Raw genomic sequence first — 18,160 nt, forward strand, 5'->3', positions numbered from 1 at the left:
GGTATAAGTAACATGCCTTTATTTAGTTTGGGCATATCGCAGTAAAAATCCAAAATAAAGGAGTACAACGCAAACTGGTTTCCTCAAGGCGTGGTTGGAGAAAGATGTAAGCCTCAGTTTGCCGAACAATCTTTCCAGATTTGCATTGATTTTACATTGATTGATTGATTGATATATTGATAAACTTTTATTTGCCTTTAAATTTGTTGTGGATTGCTGTAGTAATGTCCCTGCAGCATATTGTAATATTTGGTACAGGAGCCTCACCAATGAAGAATTGAATTACTGTAAAACTTTACTTATACAGCACCTTTCAAAACAAAGTTACAATGTGCTTCACAATAAAGATAAAGATTAAAAGTGAATAAGCTTATGACGGTCAGTTCAGAGAAAACCAAAGGCTAAAAGTCAGAGATTTAAAGGAGGAGGCTGAGTGTGTCTAGAGCAGGAGCCTCCACAGCTGAGGGGCCTGGACAAGTCCTGATCACCTTCAGTGACAAGGTGAGATGTTGAAGCTGTCAATATGACCCAGTCGGAGGATCTCAGGCAGTGATCAGGCTCATAGGGAGGCTCGAGTCAGATCATCAAGGCTTTAAAAACAGGCAGTCAAATCTTAACGTCCATTCTCAAACTCAGAGGAAGTCAGTGAACGTTACTCTCACAGCAGCGTTTCGTATCAGCTGTAGTCTATGGACGTTTCGCCTGCTGATACCAGTACAGAGTTCACTGGTGTAGTCGAGTCTGGAGGAGATAAAACATGGCTGACCTCTTATAAGTTCGCAGAGGAAAGAAATGACCTGATCTGGGTTAGTCGCCTCAGTAGCATCAGGCTGTGACTCCTCCATACCTGCCAGCACTTCTGTTTTCCCAGGAGTCTCCCATATGTCAAGGTCGTCTCCCGGCCCTCAACCTTTATCATAACACTCTTCATACATGGATTCATGTATTCACAGTTTGTCTTCTGTTATCCAAGTTTCTAGATCATGTGTGAAAAATATCTTGTATTTCCAAACGCCTTTTTATTTAAAGCTACTAAATGCACGTTTTGGAAATCAGACTATTGCTGCAGACATGTACACAACAATGGAGGTGGGTCCTCTGGTGGCAATGTATGAAACAGGGCTTAACTGTGATGAGGTTACTTCACGGCTTAAATCCTTTTGCATTACGTGTTGACATTACTGTCCTCCTGTGTGTATATCATAGATCTGCTGCAAGCCAAGTGTGTGTGTGTGTGTGTGTGTGTGTGAGAGAGAAATAGAGAGAGAGTGTGGCCTTTTATGGTCAGTTTTACATTTCTAAATGTACAGTCATTAGTGGGAGAATCTGCAGAAGGCAGGAACCAATCAGATGGTGAGATTAGGCTCAGGACTGTTGTGGCTTCAGGCTGCAGGTCACTCCCCTCAGATACCGCAACATACTGTGTGTGTGTGTGTGTGTGTGTGTGTGTGTGTGTGTGTGTGTGTCTGTCAGTGTGAGATGAAGACACTGTGACTGTGTCTATTTATTCTTTATATGGACGGGTCAGATTGTAGAAAATGAATTGTCCTTCTGGGATTAGTTTTCTGAATCTGAATATGATTAAAAGTCAGTGTGAGGAATATAACCGGACAGTTTGATGACCCAGCATCAGACCCAGTCCTCCTCTGGTGTCTGAAACAGCTGATCAGTCATCAGACAACAAACCGACGGCTCTTTGTGAACAAACAGGAAGAGACATAAAGTTGTGTTCAAAATAAAAGCAGTCCCACATCACTAGCAAGATAAATCACTGTTTTTGTTAGAATTTCAACTTCTACACTGCAAGTAAGTTTCTAAAAGGTTTAGTAAAGGTAAAGAAAACCAGCAGACCCAACAGGCATGTCGTGCATGCTGCTGATTCTGTGAAACTGAATCATTTACTGAAAGGGGCGTGTTCAAAAAAATAGCAGTGCCGAGTTCAATTAGTGAGGTCATTGATTATGTGAAAAAAATAGGTGTTAAACAGGTGGCCCTTATTTAAGGATCAAGGCAACTGACGCTGCATATGCTGACTGTGCATTTGTCCTTGAAAAACAGAGTAAAATGGGTCGTTCAAGACACTGTTCAGAAGAAGAGCGTTCTTTGATTAAGAAATTAATAAAAGAGGGGAAAACCTATAAAGAAGAGAAAATGATAGTCTGTTCAGCTAAAATGATATCAAACGCTTTAAAATGGCAGCCAAAACCAGAAAGGCGAGGAAGAAAAAGAAAAACGACTATTCGAATGGATCGGAGAATAACCAAAATGGCAAAGGCTCAGCCAATGATCAGCTCCAGGAGGATCAAAGAAGATCTAAGATTGCCTGTGAGTACTGTAACAATCAGACGACGTCTATGTGAAGCCAAGATACCAGCAAGAAGCCCCAGCAAAGTCCCATTGTTAAAAAAAAATACATGTGCTGAAGCGGTTACAAATTGCCAAAGAACACACTGACTGGCCTAAAAAGAAAATATTTTGTGGACTGATGAGAGTAAGATTGTTCTTTTTGGGTCTAAGTGCCACAGACAGTTTGTCAGACGTCCTGCAAACACTGAATTCAAGCCACAGTAAACAGTGAAGACGGTGAAGCATGGTGGTGCAAGCATCATGATATGGGGATGTTTCTCGTACTATGGTGTTGGGCCTATTTATCGCATACCAGGGATCATGGATCAGTTTGAGCACATCAGAATACTGGAAGAAGTCATGTTGCCGTATGCTGAAGAGGAAATGCCCTTGAAATGGGAGTTTCAACAAGACAATGACCCCAAACACACCAGCAAGCGAGCAAAATCATGGTTCCAGACAAACAGAAATCAAGTAATGGAGTGGCCAGCACGATCCCCGGACCTCAATCCCATAGAAAACTTGTGGGCTGACATTAAAAAATGCTGTTCATGAGGCAAAACCAAGAAATGCAGAGGAATTGTGGAACGTAGTACAATCGTCCTGGGCTGCAATACCTGTTGACCGGTGCCAGAAGTTGGTCGACTCCATGTACCACAGATGTGAAGCAGCTTTCAGACACCGTGGTTATGCAACTAAATATTAGTTTCTGATTCTCAGGAAAGTTGAATCTTCAAGCATTTCTTAGTTTATACAGTATATTTTTGAGTTTGTAAAGAAAGATGAGAGCACTGATTTTGTCTTTCTGATGTATCCGAGGAAATCCCCTCAATCGCAAGCACGTGTTACCATGGTAACCAAATGATGTGCATGAATATGTCTACAGATGGCCTCCAGAAGAGTTGACAGTTGACAGATGTATCTTACTAAATAACAATCCAGTGATTGGTCCCTTAGCTTTCACACCACATACGAACCGGACCACATTTCCAGGTGGTGTCGATCCGATCCCAGAGTTTGATCGACAGCTCTCACACCAGAACGTGTCCTTGAACTACTTCCTTTTCTGTTGTCCTGACAAGTGACCTCCAGTAGCCATGAGAGTCACTGTCAGGAGCACAGCAGGCAGCAGCTTCACGTTGTTATTACTGAATCCTCTTCGCCCACCCGTGGGACATCAGGCCTCCGCTGTTCCCTGTACTGCCCCCCCTTTAAGTCAGGTTCAGCTCTGTACTGACTGAACATCTGTCATTATCACTGGTCCCCGAAGACATACATCACGCTGGGTGTGTCTGAATACCCAGTCAGATTTTAAATGATTGAAGTTACCGGCAGTGGACAGGACCCCGGGCTGCCATCCACTAATTTATCCAACGTCATTTCTCCAGCTGAAATCTGAAGATACACGAGTTTCATCAGCATCACACGTGACGTATTAGAAGGAGTTTTATCAAAACTTGTCGAATTATTTGAGGTCAAAGTTGTCAATGTGCAGATGTCAGACTCATCAGAGACGATCTGTTGCTTTTGTGTTTTACATTCAGAAAATGAATATTTCGGTGGTTTGACTATTGTTTGATGTTTCGTAGACAAATCAATCACAAAAACAGACAGCAGCAGATTCATTGATGATGAGAGTTCCACATTATTCCACAACAATTAATCATTTCAATTAATCAGCAAAGTCGCATGCCCATATTTGGAAATGAAACTGGTTTCCTGTCTGTCGCTGTCGTCTGAGCAGGTGTAACACTGGTTTCCATACAGACCTCTGATGTTGAGTCTGTGAAGTGACGTGAATGTAAACAGCAGACCACACAGTCTCTCTCTCACTAACACACTCAGACTGACAGATGACTGCTGAATGATAACGGCTGTATCTTTTCCTGTTTATCTGGTCTCAGGGTGGAACTCAGAGCAGGAACTCTCTTCTTCACTTGTGTATACACAGCGTCTGTGTGAGCGCTGCTGGATCAGCGCCAAACCACCAGGGAGGACTGAGTGCAACAGATATATACTGTTCAATCACAGCATCTGTAATGAAAGGATTAGTAGAAATAAATGAATGGTGGAGGGACTGATGAGTACTCAGCTTGTACCTGTAGCGGTCTCAGAAGAAGGAGCAGTAACAGGATCAAACAATGGAAACTAAACTAGTGGCAGCGTTAGCAGTCAAAGTATTAATGAGTGTGTAAGTGGTGAGGATGATGCTAGCTGAGGTAGGAACAGTGTTGGAAGTGCCTATAGTGGCAGCAGTAGCAGCAGTAATAGTAGTAGAAGAAGAAGCAATCAAATTGGTTGCAATAGTACCAGTGGCGGCTGGCCAATAGGGGGCGCTAGGGCGCCGCCCTCCCTGATGGAAAGTGATTTTTAAATGTTTTTATTTATTTTTATTTTTTCCAAAATAATCGTTTAAAATAAATGATTACTGCTTATTTTACAAATAAATGTGTTTTGAATTATAAAGAACGAGCCATATATATAATCGCCCCAAGCCTGTAAGTATCCTAGCAACCAGAAACAAGTGTGGGAAATCGAGACGGCGTCGTCAAGTAGACAAGAACAAAAACACGCAGAGCTTCAGCTTCCCGTAAATTCAGTAAAATCGCTCTTGCTAAACCACTTTGAAAGGAGAACTTTAAGGGAAAAACTTCGTGTTAAAGAACTTGGACCTGAGAAGCCCGGTCTGAATTTAACACAGCAGACACAGGAGAAAGGTAAAACTCACCAGAGGAGCTTCTCTCTGAACTGGTTATGACATGAAGGCTTGGCTAACTGGATGTAGTTTTGCAAAATGCAGTATTCTGCTTCCCGTGTTTACTTTTTAAAATGCCGGGGACAGATATTACATGGACTGTAACAGGAGTTAGAGACCTAAAACATTTATCAGCGGATTTAAAAACATGAATGCTCGAAGGTGCACATGAACAACGCCGTCAAGCTAGCCGGGCTAGGCAGGACTAGCATAGCTGCGCAGCTGGATGAAGGACACAGGATTGCGGTCAGAAAACACAATGAAGAGGTGGATAAAAATAGACATATTTTATCGAGGATCATTGAGTGTGTGAAATTCTGTGGAGCTTTTGAGTTGGCATTGCGAGGCCACGATGACACAGCATCGTCAGACAACCCCGGCATTTTTCGGGGATTAGTCGACCTTGTGGCCTCGCTGGACGGTGTGTTAGAGGAGCACCTGGAGACCGCCACTGTCTTTAAAGGCGCCTCAAAGACAGTTCAAAACCAACTTTTGGACTGTATGCTGACGGTTCTTCGAGATTGCACTCTGGAGGATATAAAAAGGGCAGATTATATGGCTATTCAGGCAGATGAAACAACAGACACTGCCACTCATTGTCAGCTGGTGCTTGTGCTACAGAGGAGACAAGGTGGCTTGTAATGTAAACACAAATTACAGTAGCAATACCAATAGCTAATTAGCAGTAGTATTCAGGGGTACAGTAGTAGTCAGTTTAGTGGTATTGATTGTAGTACTAATGGTAGTGATGGTACCAGCAGAAGTAGAAGTATGGTAGGTAAAGAAGTAACTAGTAGTGACAGAATATAGTATAGTAAAGTAGCAGCAGCAGCAGCAGCAGTCGAACAGGTTATGGTGGTTAGCAGTGGTGCTGTTAGTTAGCTTGTTCAGGTCTGTCTGGTTAATGACGTCTTTGTTTTGTGATCCAGGATCTTCAGAGTGTCTGAGCCTCCTGTCCTCCTGCTGAAGTGCCTTCGAGCCAGACGCTGAACCTGCTCCAGGTGAGACACCGTCACTCGCTCCTCTCACTGACACTGCTGGAGGAGGTGTGGCCTCAGCTGTGAGTCTGACAGTTGTTTGGTTTCTCTTCAGCTGTTAGACTGAGTATTCATAACTACAAGAGTCTTTCACTGTGTCATGAATCACACGTTCACCACCTGAGGTCGGCCATAAACCTCCTGTGTTTAATGAGCGTGTCACAGCAGACGCTCGGAGGTTCTCTGCTTGTCCTTTTGTGCGTTAATCTCAGCTGTGATGGACTGACCTTGTCCAGTCGTGCTCTCTGTGCTCAGTTTTGTGGCTTTTAAGTGTAAACAGTGGAATGCATTTGTAACTGAGGCTGGTGTTTGTGGTCATTAGGCACAAAGTGATGCTGGATTAGTGGACGGATTTGCACTGAGGCCTTTTATAGGAACATTGTTTGGATTTGTGGCTCTTGACTTGAGGTGCCGCTCACTGACAAAAAGAGCTTCAGCTCCAACTTTCTCCAGCATTGTTCCTGCTTTGTTCTTCTGCCGAGGAAATCCGCAATGAGGAATTTCCTGCAGTTACCCGTCGGCCTGACTTTAAATTCTGAATCCTTTTTTTTTATGTCTCGCTCACTTTCATGGGAGATTTGGTCAAGACGGAAAATAAAGAGAAAAGCTGCAGAGAAACATCAAACAAAGTCAGAATGGCGTCACAATGAGAACGAGAGGGAAAAAAATACAAACATGTTCAGAGAGAGCGACTTCTCCAGTTTTCAGTCATTTTACACATCATGTCTCAGAAGATATGTTGGTGCAGTTTATCTCCAAACATGAGGAAAAAATCCAGAGGCAGTAAACAGTAACTCCCAGCAAGAAGACTGTTAGGCAGCAAAGACCTAATTGAGCCACGAGCAGAATGTTCATGCTCAGCATGTCGAGGCATGGGAAGGAAAAATAAACATAATCCTCATATTTTTATTCCCAATGCCTATAAATCCTTTTCTGAGGCATTCAGTGTCAGAGTTCAAAACTGTGATGAAAGTAAACTGTGTGCACTTCTTTATTTTAATCAGATCAGAGAACTCAGGAAAACAAAATACAATACAAATTTCATTGTTGTAAAATATATAATATATTGTAATTTTAAGTTTTATTGTCTGTCTGTCTTTGAACAATCTTAAAATGTGCAGTTTCATTTGTGGCAGCAACTAATGATTATTTCCGTTCGTATGAATTATTCTGACAATTAATCAAATAATGGTTTAGTTTATAAAATGTCAGAAAACAGCGACGTGCCTGTAAAAACCTCCCAGAGCTCGAGGTGACGTCTTCAGATGTTTTCGATGGAACAGTAGAAACAACGTTATTCAGTTTACAGACAGAAAAACAAATTAAAGAAACTTTAACCACAGAACCAGTGAAATATCTCCTACCACTGGTCTTTGTCTTTCAGGGGGTAACCATGCGCTGAGTTCAGACCATGGTTTCCATGTAGTCAAACTGTGTCATTAGCAGCAGCTCAATCAGCTGTGATCAGCTGTGATCAGTTGTGATCAGCTGTGATCAGTTGTGATCAGTTGTGATCAGCTGTGATCAGTTCCTGTCTGCAGTGTATCCCGACATTCAGACTGTGTCACTGAAGGAAATCTGTTTCTTCTCTTTGAAACTTGTTTGTGACATACATTTTGGAAGGTGTCTATAAATAAAGATTATTATTTTTATTATTATGATAATGATCCTTGGAGAGTTTGAGTCACACTGAATATAAATAAATGTGAATCATGTCAGTGTGTTGGTCCCGTTCCCTTCACACCTTCACACTCTCCCGGAGAAGCAACCTGTCAGGTGCATGTGTGGTAAACCAGCTCATGTGTTTCTCATAGTCGCTGTGGCTGGGGAAGGTGTTCTGTTCTCAGCAGCTCTTTCAACTTTTAATCAGCTTCACTTTTGAAATAAAATCAAACAGAGAATAAAAGTGAGGAGGTCGTCTTTAGAAACATCTGTAAACATCTGTCTCTGGCTGTAGGGACCTGACAGACAACATGAGGTCGCTCGTCCGTGCTCTTACTTTGTCTGAGAGCTTCAGTTTGGTCCAAGCATCAACAGCAGAACATAATTTAGTCTGCTTGTTTTCTGTGGTGGCCAACGTTATCAGATTTGACTGGTGCTCGCTTTAACTCTGGGAAACCACAAGTATTTTCAGGCAGCAGAGACTCGACTTGTTTTCTCCTTGTAAAAGTGTGAATGAGTCGATCAGCGAGGTCCACCGTTCACTTCTACATCCAGGGTGAGCAGAGGAACGTCCGTCAGAGCTCATAATTGTTGCTTTGTGCCTTTGAAACCTTGTTTCACTGCCTCATAAGTGTTTCCTCTCTGCTTTAAAACCACCTCAAGACTCGGAGCAGCAATCCTCCACAGTCTGCAACAGTCAGACCTGCCAGACTTTTGAAGTGAACAAAGTTTGAGTCTCTGACGGTCTTCATGTGGTCTGGCAGCCATGTTGGCAGTCATCAGGGAACAGATGTGAACAGCTGGTTGTGTCTCTGAACTAATGACTCCTGTGTCTCGTCAGATTTACAAACGGTTAATTAATCATCTGGCTCTGACTGTAGTGTAATCGTTAGTCCATCTTATTTAACTGTGTCAGTGACACCAGCACATTCTGCCCGGCTCACCGCCACTGTCTGTGGTCACTGCACACGACTAGCATGCCAGCTGTCGTAGCTAATGGAAGCTATCATTAGCATGTCAGCTTTAATATCAGGTTTTCTACAGAGGCTGAATTTAATGATTTATGCATCAATTATAATGAATAATAATGGATTTGTTGATTTGAAGTATGAGGTTGCGACTTAGAATCACTGGTGCTCCCAGTGTAAGCTGCCAAGCAAAATAATATATATATAATATAATATAATATAATATATAATAATGGATCGCTGCCAAACTGAATTTCTTTGTGTTTTTAATATGAAACAACAACGAAGAATAAATTTATCTAAAGTCTATTTTTGCTTCAGTTAGCTCATTTAACAAAGATGCTAACCTTAAAGACAACAACACGCTGGGGTCTTCTAAGGGGGGACGAGTGCTCCAGATGTTGAAACTTTATTTCAGATGTGGATTTTCTGGACCAGAGAGACTCAAGCAGCCAATCAGGTGACACACGTGCAGTAGTAAGTCGTGTGTCCGTCCTGTACCGGAGCTAAGAGTTCCCTACCAATGAATGAATTTTCCTCATGTTAATATTGTTAAATTATCACTTGACTTCCATTTGTCTTTGTCCCTCAACTCATTCAGTTTTGATGCAGTGTTGTTCACACATGACTAATTCATACAGCTGTGTTAACTATAATTAACATGGAATCAGTGTATATTTTCTCTTCAGTGTTTCCGTGAAGCCTTGAACATCAGACCTCACACACACTTCGGGTCCCATCGTGTTTCCAGAGCACAGTCATGGCTGTTTCCTATCAGTTCTGCTCCAAACATGAACTCTGTACATTGAAAGAGTAAATCCCTGCGTTTAGATTAGTGCGAGCACAAACATCTGCCTTTCAAACACAGCAATCACCAACGGTAAATCACTGGGGAGGGAGGGGTATCCACAGCGCTGGTGTTTGGTAATGTAAAGCAGTGGGAGCCACATCAGGGGCCCCGGGGGAGCCTGGGCGTCCTTGGTTTTTGACAGGGACATTACAGCACACAGCTCAGGGTGGGGGGCTTCAAAATATGTGCTTGTTTTCTTTAAACACTCAGACACCTGGCACATGTTAGTGCAGCACAGTGTGGCATTACAGTGGACTGACTGGAGTCACTCACTCACTGATGGTTCAGTTCATCCTCCTCCAGCTGTGACCTAAAATAACCTGCTCATCACTGGAATATACTGTATCTCCCTCTGATGGAAACCATGGGCATTAATGGGTTATGCATTTATCCCTCTAAATCTGTCTTTAATTAGACATTGCCAAAAGTCTGAAGACAGAAAACATCTTATTCCAGCACCGTCGTCATTAACGAGCAGCAGGAGCCGCCTCCACTCTCTTGGTTTCAGACTTTAAAAGATTTACAGCAGGGATTTACCTCCTGCTCACACATGTGGAATCTATGGCTGCAAAACACTGTCAATTAATCTGCTGGTTATTTAAAATGTCAAAAAAATAAATATATTTTACATTTCAAACGAATAGTGAAAAACATCTGTATCGTTTGTCTGAGGAACAGATATTTAATTTACTGTCACATGAGAAGAGATGAACAACTGAACTTAAGCTTTAAAAGTGATTCATCAAATGTCAAAATAGTTGTTGATTCATTTAATGACTGATTAATTGACTGTTATTTTGCCACTATTGAGCCTGAAACTTACAGACATGTTTAGTATTTACTTGATATTTGGATTGCATTCATTAACAATCTTTCACACTTTCTACAACATGTGGGCACGGTAACTATGGTAACTCTTGCTGTAGGGTTAGAGAAATAGTGTAGCTAAGGTTAAGGAGACTTAGTTAAGGTTGACATACAATCACAGTTAGAGTCAGCTGAATGCTAAACACAGATGGGACGTAAGATGTGTACCTTCTATGAAGGACACATCACTTCCTGCTTGGTGTTGTATGTAATCTTCCAACATGGATGTATTTCCTTTGGACACAGACTTAGCTCAACACTATCAGTGTAGGACTTCCACTCCTGAGCTGCTTATGTCCCAGTCTGAGATCAGGTCTCAGGTCAGACCATCTGGTCTCTGGGGGTAGTTCTCTATGATTCTGGCTGTGACGCCTCCTGATGGAACCAATGATAGAGAAGAACCTAAAGAACTTGAAGCTTCTGCATGGTGCCGTCTGTTGTTGAGGACTGAAGAGCCATCGAGTATCACCTTCTTTTTTTCCATGTTTTTATCCATTTCACTGAAAACGTCCGTCGTTCATCCCGAAGGTGTTGGGAGTGGTTGAGGTCAGGGCTCTGTGCAGACCAGTTCTTCCAAACCACACCTGTGAAACTAACTCCTTTTAGACCGAATTCTGTGCATGGCGGCGTTGTCATGATGAAACAGGAAAAGGACAAACTGGACACAAAGTTGAAAGAAATCAACTGTCTTTCATTGATTGCTGAAGAGTTTAGATTTCCCTCCTCAGACCAAAAAGAAAGCATGTTGTGTATGTTTGACAACATGTCAATGAGTGTCACTCCTGGAACATGTTGCTGATGAAGACGAGCCGGTGTCCAAACATGTCGCCTCTCCACAGACACATGAACTCAGTCAGCAGCTTTCAGATGAGAGTTATCAGAGTGAAACGTGAAGTGTAGCAAACATGTGCTCTCAAGATGTGAAGCTAACGGTCAAGGCCAGAGTAATCTCAGCCTTGTCTGGGGTCAGTCCTAATTGGGGTCCTGGTGTGCCTCCAGGGCAGATCTGCCTGTTGGTGGGTCTCAGAGAAATCTCAGCACCAACAGCTGATGACAAACTCTGAGAGAGCAGCTGTGACCTGCATTATTGGACCTTTTAATATGTTTTTCTTTTTCAAAGAGGGTTTGTGTTTTTTTTACTGGCCCTGGCTTAGAGCTGATAGTAAAGATTTCAGCCAAGTTTTCAGCTCGGTCAAACCAGTTCCAGCTGTGCAGGTAATCACAGTAAGGCAACAGTCTGAGACCCTGGGCTCAGAAACTCCACAGTGCTGCTCCCTCCTCTGCTCTTTGTGTGTCTTGAGTCTCTGTAGCTGGAATAAAACCTGCAGAGTCTTGATTGTACACAGGTTTTGGAAAACTGATCCCATAATAATCCATATTTGGATGTGGGTGGTAGATGGTACAGTGTGTTGCAACTGTTTTAATTTTTCATTCAGTTTTGGTCTTGAGCCTTAAATCCAGCTGTTAGGACTTCTGGAACTTTGTGATGTCACAACAAAGCAGTCACCAAGCCCCACCCACTTGGACCCACCATCCAAACCTTGCAGGAGTGTTTTACCCGAAATCTGCTATATTTTTATTGGATCATTCAGAAAACAGTCAGCCAATCAGAAGAGAGGTTCAGAGCCTCCTCTTTTATGGTGGTTTTTGTATTTTCTTATGGATCAACACTTCAAATAAAACACAGAAGAAGAAAATATGGAGCTTTAAAACAAGACAATACCTGCGTGCGACACCTTGTCAAATCGTTTACGCCCACTACACTCAGTGACCAATGAACCTTAAATGGTCTTTCTGGAACCTTCATGAATATTGAGATTCACTCCAGCAGTTTTAATGTTGTCAGTTCAGAGGTCAGGTCAGAAGTGCAGCTGGACGCCGACAAGCTGCAGAGTCTAAACTGAAAGAAAACAGTGGATTATATATATATATATATATATATATATATATATATATATGTATATATGAATATATGAATGAATATTTGTCAGGCATCTGTCAACATGTACAGGCCTGATGAGACTGCTGCCAAAGAAATAAGCACTGTCTAAATGCAATCAGCAGTTCTGCACTGAAAGCTATTTGAAAACATTGCACTGTTCTCCAGCTGTAAGTTATTTGATGCAGTCTCTGCTCCGTGCTGTGTAGGACTGGGAACACAGTCATGAGCCTGCAGTCGATGGGGACACCACAGTCGCTGCAGAGCTCTTTGTACTGATACAGACCTAAATAGTTTGGGTTGGTCTGGATTTAAGAGTCTGGTATTAACTGAAATGAGATGAAACTATCATTATAAAAATCTGGCTTCAGTTCCCTCCCTCACCATCTGCATCACCAGTCACAGAAATGTCCACACACGGGTCAAAGTGTCCGGACAGATGTGCACATTGTCTGTTAAGTTTGTTTATATAAACTACTTTCTGTGAGTAGTGGTGTGCACGCTGTGGTTATAAATGAGAGCCAGTTGCGTCCAGAGGCAATAACCAGTTCAATAAGGACTAATGATTCAGCCTCGTCTTTGATTCCTTGGAAGTCTGACAAAGCAGAACTGTATTTTTCTGCTTAAACATCCTTTGAATCATCACACTGTCTGCGTTTAGCTAAAACTTAATTTCACACGAACACTGGTACTCCTGTACGAAACATCTGGAGGAAGAATCCGTTTATAAATACTAAAGATAGGCGACTAAATGTAACACAGCCTGAGATTACAGACGTTACATTACCTTTCTTTGAACATGTGCTGCCAGAAGTTTTCCTGAGCTGTGTTCAGAGGCCATTTTCTACTCAGGTACTTTGTGGTCTACGAAGGATTTTTTGTCACCAGCTGTTCCTGCCCTTACCATTGCGTAGCAAAGCGCGGCTCCTGTAGCCTAGCAACCTTGAAGAACATGTAACTTTTCCTCACATAAACTTGAGGTTTTAAAGGGATAGTTCAGTTTATTCGACGTGGGGTCGTGTGAGGTCATCATGTATAGTCGGAGTGTTACCTGCAGGAGATTCAGATCAGCGCGCTGCCAGTTAAGAGATACGACCGGGAGCACAGGCGCAGCAGCAGGGTGTTGAGCTGCTGTAGGCACGGACAGCAGGACAAAGACACACACTGTATTACACAGTTTTCTGATTCACTCAGCTGACCTGCGGCTGCTGGGTAATGCAGTGCACTCTGTATGTGCGCCTGTGCGTAGGAATAGGTGTATAAAACAGGTTTTTTCTTGATGCCCCGCCCACAGCAGCTCATCACTCTGACACGGGGCGACGTAGGGAAATGAAGCAGAAGAGGGGATGGTGGTGAGGTACACAAAGCTCCGCTGCCAAGAATCTTTCTCACCAATGTGAGATCCATCATGCACAACATGACGAGCTGGAGCAAACTCCGTTGTATGCAATTCTTACAATGACAATAAAGGCTTTCAAATTCTAATTTCACATCTGAACACATCTGGAGAATCTCTGTGGAGATTAGATGTGATTGTGGAGATTCTCAGTTTTGTAAAAAAGAAGTGTGGCTGATGCAGCACTCCTTGTCTGATCTGTTGTCAGTCAGTCTGCTCAGAGGTCAGTTACCGGCCTTCAGATACACCGTCCCTTCATCAGAGGAAATCCTTCCAACTCTCCAATGTTCTGCTCCGTCCCGTGAGCCTCATTTCAGTTTGGACTGACGCTCTAAACAATGAGGCCCCTCGTTATTTAACATCAAACAGTCCGTCTATACAGCCCAACCGGAAAGAACTGCTCCAGCTCTGACTAAATAAATAGAATTGGAGCGGAGCGTGGAGGTCCACGTAATGATGGACCCTCCTCTCAATCAGCCTCACATGCTTCACATTAGATGGAACTCCGCTTCCTCCCCTCGTGGGGCCTCGGCCGTTTGGCAGGTGATTAAACACAGATTTCAAACATGTTTGTGGTGGTGGTGGGGGGGCAACACATGTACACACACACAGAGAGGAAAGGAGGCGCACCCACCTACAGTACTGCTGCTGGTTACTGTCATGATGACTGTGCTGCCAGGGAGAGAGGGGGTTTGATTCTTTAGAAATCCTCTACAGTCCCGTGAAGAGAATCACAGCTGAGCTCCTTTGAATCGTTTGGTAGTTGGTACTGAAAGGCACATGCTGTCAAGTCTGAAACCAGAGACATTTGCTTCCACACTTTTCATTCAGCCAAGCTGCAGTCCATTTAGTACAGTGATGGTAAATTATGTTTAATGCTTCTTATGAAATTCAGAGAGGAGAGAGTGGAAAGGTTCAGGGAGGAGGAGGAGGGAAACAGGTTGCTCAGAAAAGAATATAAATGAAGAAACTGGATGCAGGTTTCATGTATTTGACTTTTCAGATTGAACATATGAAAGATCACAGCCCATGACCAAACAGACTGTAAATAAAGATGGACATAGGCTCCATGACCTCCTTTCCTTTGGAACCAATTTCCTCAACCATTGAACTACTGCATTCCTATGCACACGCAGCACCTCTCTAGCCCATTTTCCACTGCTTAAAAAACCTGAAATCAGTTTTTTGTCGGCAATGGAAAAGTGACGATCGGCTTCACACCTCGGTCACATGACCCTAGTCAGTCAGTAGACGCAGGTATTTATCAGCTCCAGGGCTGATCAGCAGTGATGTAAACACAAAACCAGGTGAACTTGCTAATTTTCAGCCTTTTCCTGCTTTGACATCTTTCAGAGACAGACACTGTAGATAAACATGTCGCCTGTCCAGCACAGTGCTGTTACACCAGAAACATGGTGGTTACACTGAGCACAGGGATGAAAGAGTGAAGCTGCAGCCCAGAAATAAGTTTTAAAAACATGAAGACTCTGACACTACAGGAGCAGCAACCCGAGGATGAGACGAGACGGATAAGTTTTACAAGTTGCCTGATAATGTTGTTTGAAAAAGGGAATCTGACTCGAACAGCTGACGTGCAGAGTGAAACCGTGGACGCCATAGTTGAGCTGGTGCGTAGGAGTTCAGAGGTTCGCTAACTGCCCTGATCTATGTCGGCACAATCAGCTGCAGATGTTTGAGGTCATTTAGAAAAGGCGTCTCCATCAGAGTCAGTGTCCATCAGACAATACTGACAAGTTTATTCTACATCACATTTGTGTAACATCAGACGTGTTTGTTTGTATAAAAAAAGAAATATCTGCTGATAAATTGACATATTGTAATTCTCAAGTATCAAATCCAGAACGGCTTAGGAATGTTTTTCTGCCTGAGATGGTGTAACATCTGTGTCCCTGCCTCCAGCTGAATACAGATGTGCGAATGCTAATATTTCCTTTGTGAATTAAGCTCTCCAGCTTTCTTTATCCCTGAGTGCTTATCTGAGCAGCAGTTCAGGAAGAACAGATCTAAACTAAAGACTTCATGGTGGTGGGAGTAAGGGAGTGGAGGCAGGTCCAGGCTTTACCTCGGTGAGATGGTGCAGTGAGCAGCTTCGTCCATCTGAGCTGTGATGTGGCGGGACAGTGTCTGGTGCCCACAGATGACAGGAAATGGCACCATGAGGCAGTAAGCAGAGCCAGATGCAGCAGACTGAGCTGCTCTCAGTCTTCTGGCTCTATGTGTTGCAGAGATGCTTTGAATTCATTTGGCCACCATAGCCGCAGGCTTCTCTGGAACTGCAGAAGAAGAAGAGGGAACATCAGCACAATAGGGGAGTTATGAAGTTTGGCTCAGTGGTCGTGCGAGCTGCACAAACTGTTTTTCATCATCTCTCTCTCTGTACAAACCAGTCAAAGATGGAGGATAGAGGATTCTGTCTTTTTTATTTGTACATCTTCCTTTTCTCATTTGTTTTGCACACAAGACTGAATCATATGTTCAGCGATTCTGTTCCAGACTGCAGGGAAAAAGAGAAAGAAACCCCAGCTTCACAGAAGTGGACGAAAACACAAACAACATAATTCACCCCTTTAGAAATACAAAATCACAACATTTTAACTGTAGTTAGGATCTAATATCACTTCCTCTAATACTTGTCTTGATGGAAAATGATTGTTTTATTTAAAACTTAATATTCAGGCTTGAGGAACTGTGAGTCTTATGGAATTCATTAACACTAATATCTTTCTTTATTCAAATCAGTGTTTAAAACCCAAAACGTTCTTCAACCCCACGACCGTATGAGAAGTAATCTCCGTCCACACTATCACACCTGAAAACACGCCACATGACCATCACCTGCACTGAGCATGTGCCAGCCGGTGTGAACAGGAAGTAGATTGTCTCCTCTGCAGTAAATTCTCTGAGGGAGGAACAGCAAAGACAGTTGTAGCATTGAAACAGAGAATGTAAATGAACAACAGCTGCTAGCAAAGACAACCAGGTCAGTGACACTTTCATTCATTATCATGTTGTATTCACCACTGGTAGTCCAGGCTGATGAGAGCCAATCAACAACCCCACAGTTTTCAAAATAAAAGGGGTCCAGCAGCATGTCTGAAAGTCTCTGTTTTAGAGACTCAAAAACACACTTCTGCCTATTAAACAAACATTATGGTCCACAGTGTTTTTGAGCTTTAATTGTAAAATGTCAGTAAATGTTGGAGCAGCCAGAAAAACAAACCTACTTGTAGTTAGTTTTCATAGTTTAATTAACAGTTCAACAGTCTCATAATGGAAAATACCACAAATAACAAATGTAATCTTTATTCAACAATATAGGAATACAGTATCTACAGTGCATTCAGAAAGTGTTCAGACACCTTTAAAATGTTTTCACATTTTGTTACTATGCAGCTTAATTCTACAATAAAAAGAAATATTACAAAATCCTGAGGGATTTCTCTTCACTGATCTTCAGTGAGTCTTTCCTCAGGGAAACTGTAATTCCATTATTCGATTTTAAAACTTCTCAGTCCAGGTTTCCAGAGAATCCTGGCAGGTCCTGAACAGGGAGGAGGGATTTCTTTCATCTTGACTCTCCACCATCACCTCATCAACCTTTTTGTTGTTGTTTTGCAGCAGCAGCAGATGGACACTGAGCTGAGTGTTTGACCTCACATCGTTCAGCTCATCCAAATATATGGTGACAATGTGAAAGCTGATTTATGTCCTTTGCTGTAACACAGACTGGATTGGCTCATTTGATGATTTATTCAGTGTCATCCCACCCCAGAAGTTGTGGTGTTATGGAACACATAATTTCAGTAATTATACTGATACCGCAGAAGATCCCACTTAACACACTCCTCCACCCTCGAGTGTTATGAGGCTCCCAGATCATGACCACATGACCTTCGAAATCACTGGGTGGGTTCTGGTTACAGGCGAAATGGGAGGCAGTTTTATCAGGACTCTGGTTTGTGATCCGCTTGTTTAACAACTGACCAACAGGAAACCTCCCCTTAATTTATACCTTCTGAAATGACTTGAAGTCATCAATTAAGGGATGGCTTTCATATGTAATCATTTTTATGAGGTTTTGCCCCTTTAAAAAATAATAATAACAATTACATAAAACATAATTACATGTGACCACATGTACATGTGATTTTTGCATGTGAAAATTTAATGTGAAAACATGTTAAACCTCATGCAAAATGTGTGGAACTTGTGCTGTCACATGGGAAATGTATGGTTTTGGAACATTTTCTTGGTGTAATATGTAAACCCCAAGTAAATTCCCATGTGAAACCTTTGGGATTACATGTGAAACTCATTTA

The 18,160-nt window shown here is 42.5% G+C and overlaps 1 protein-coding gene across 3 annotated transcripts in view; it reads left to right on the forward strand.

Annotated features, from left to right (window-relative positions):
- The window catches only part of LOC111657450 (collagen alpha-6(VI) chain-like), a 59,538-nt gene that overhangs the window by 2,333 nt on the left and 39,045 nt on the right, over positions 1 to 18,160 (forward strand). For all 3 annotated transcript variants that reach the window (XM_023409626.2, XM_023409627.2, XM_023409628.2), the window contains exon 2: positions 6,031 to 6,102. The gene's annotated coding sequence lies outside the window, so the exon portion shown is untranslated. The remainder of the gene's footprint in view (positions 1 to 6,030; positions 6,103 to 18,160) is intronic.

The sequence above is a fragment of the Seriola lalandi genome, unplaced genomic scaffold (assembly GCF_002814215.2).
Source record: "Seriola lalandi dorsalis isolate HSWRI2012SDOR001 ecotype SW California unplaced genomic scaffold, Sedor1 jcf7180002054400, whole genome shotgun sequence".
Lineage (NCBI taxonomy): Eukaryota > Metazoa > Chordata > Actinopteri > Carangiformes > Carangidae > Seriola > Seriola lalandi.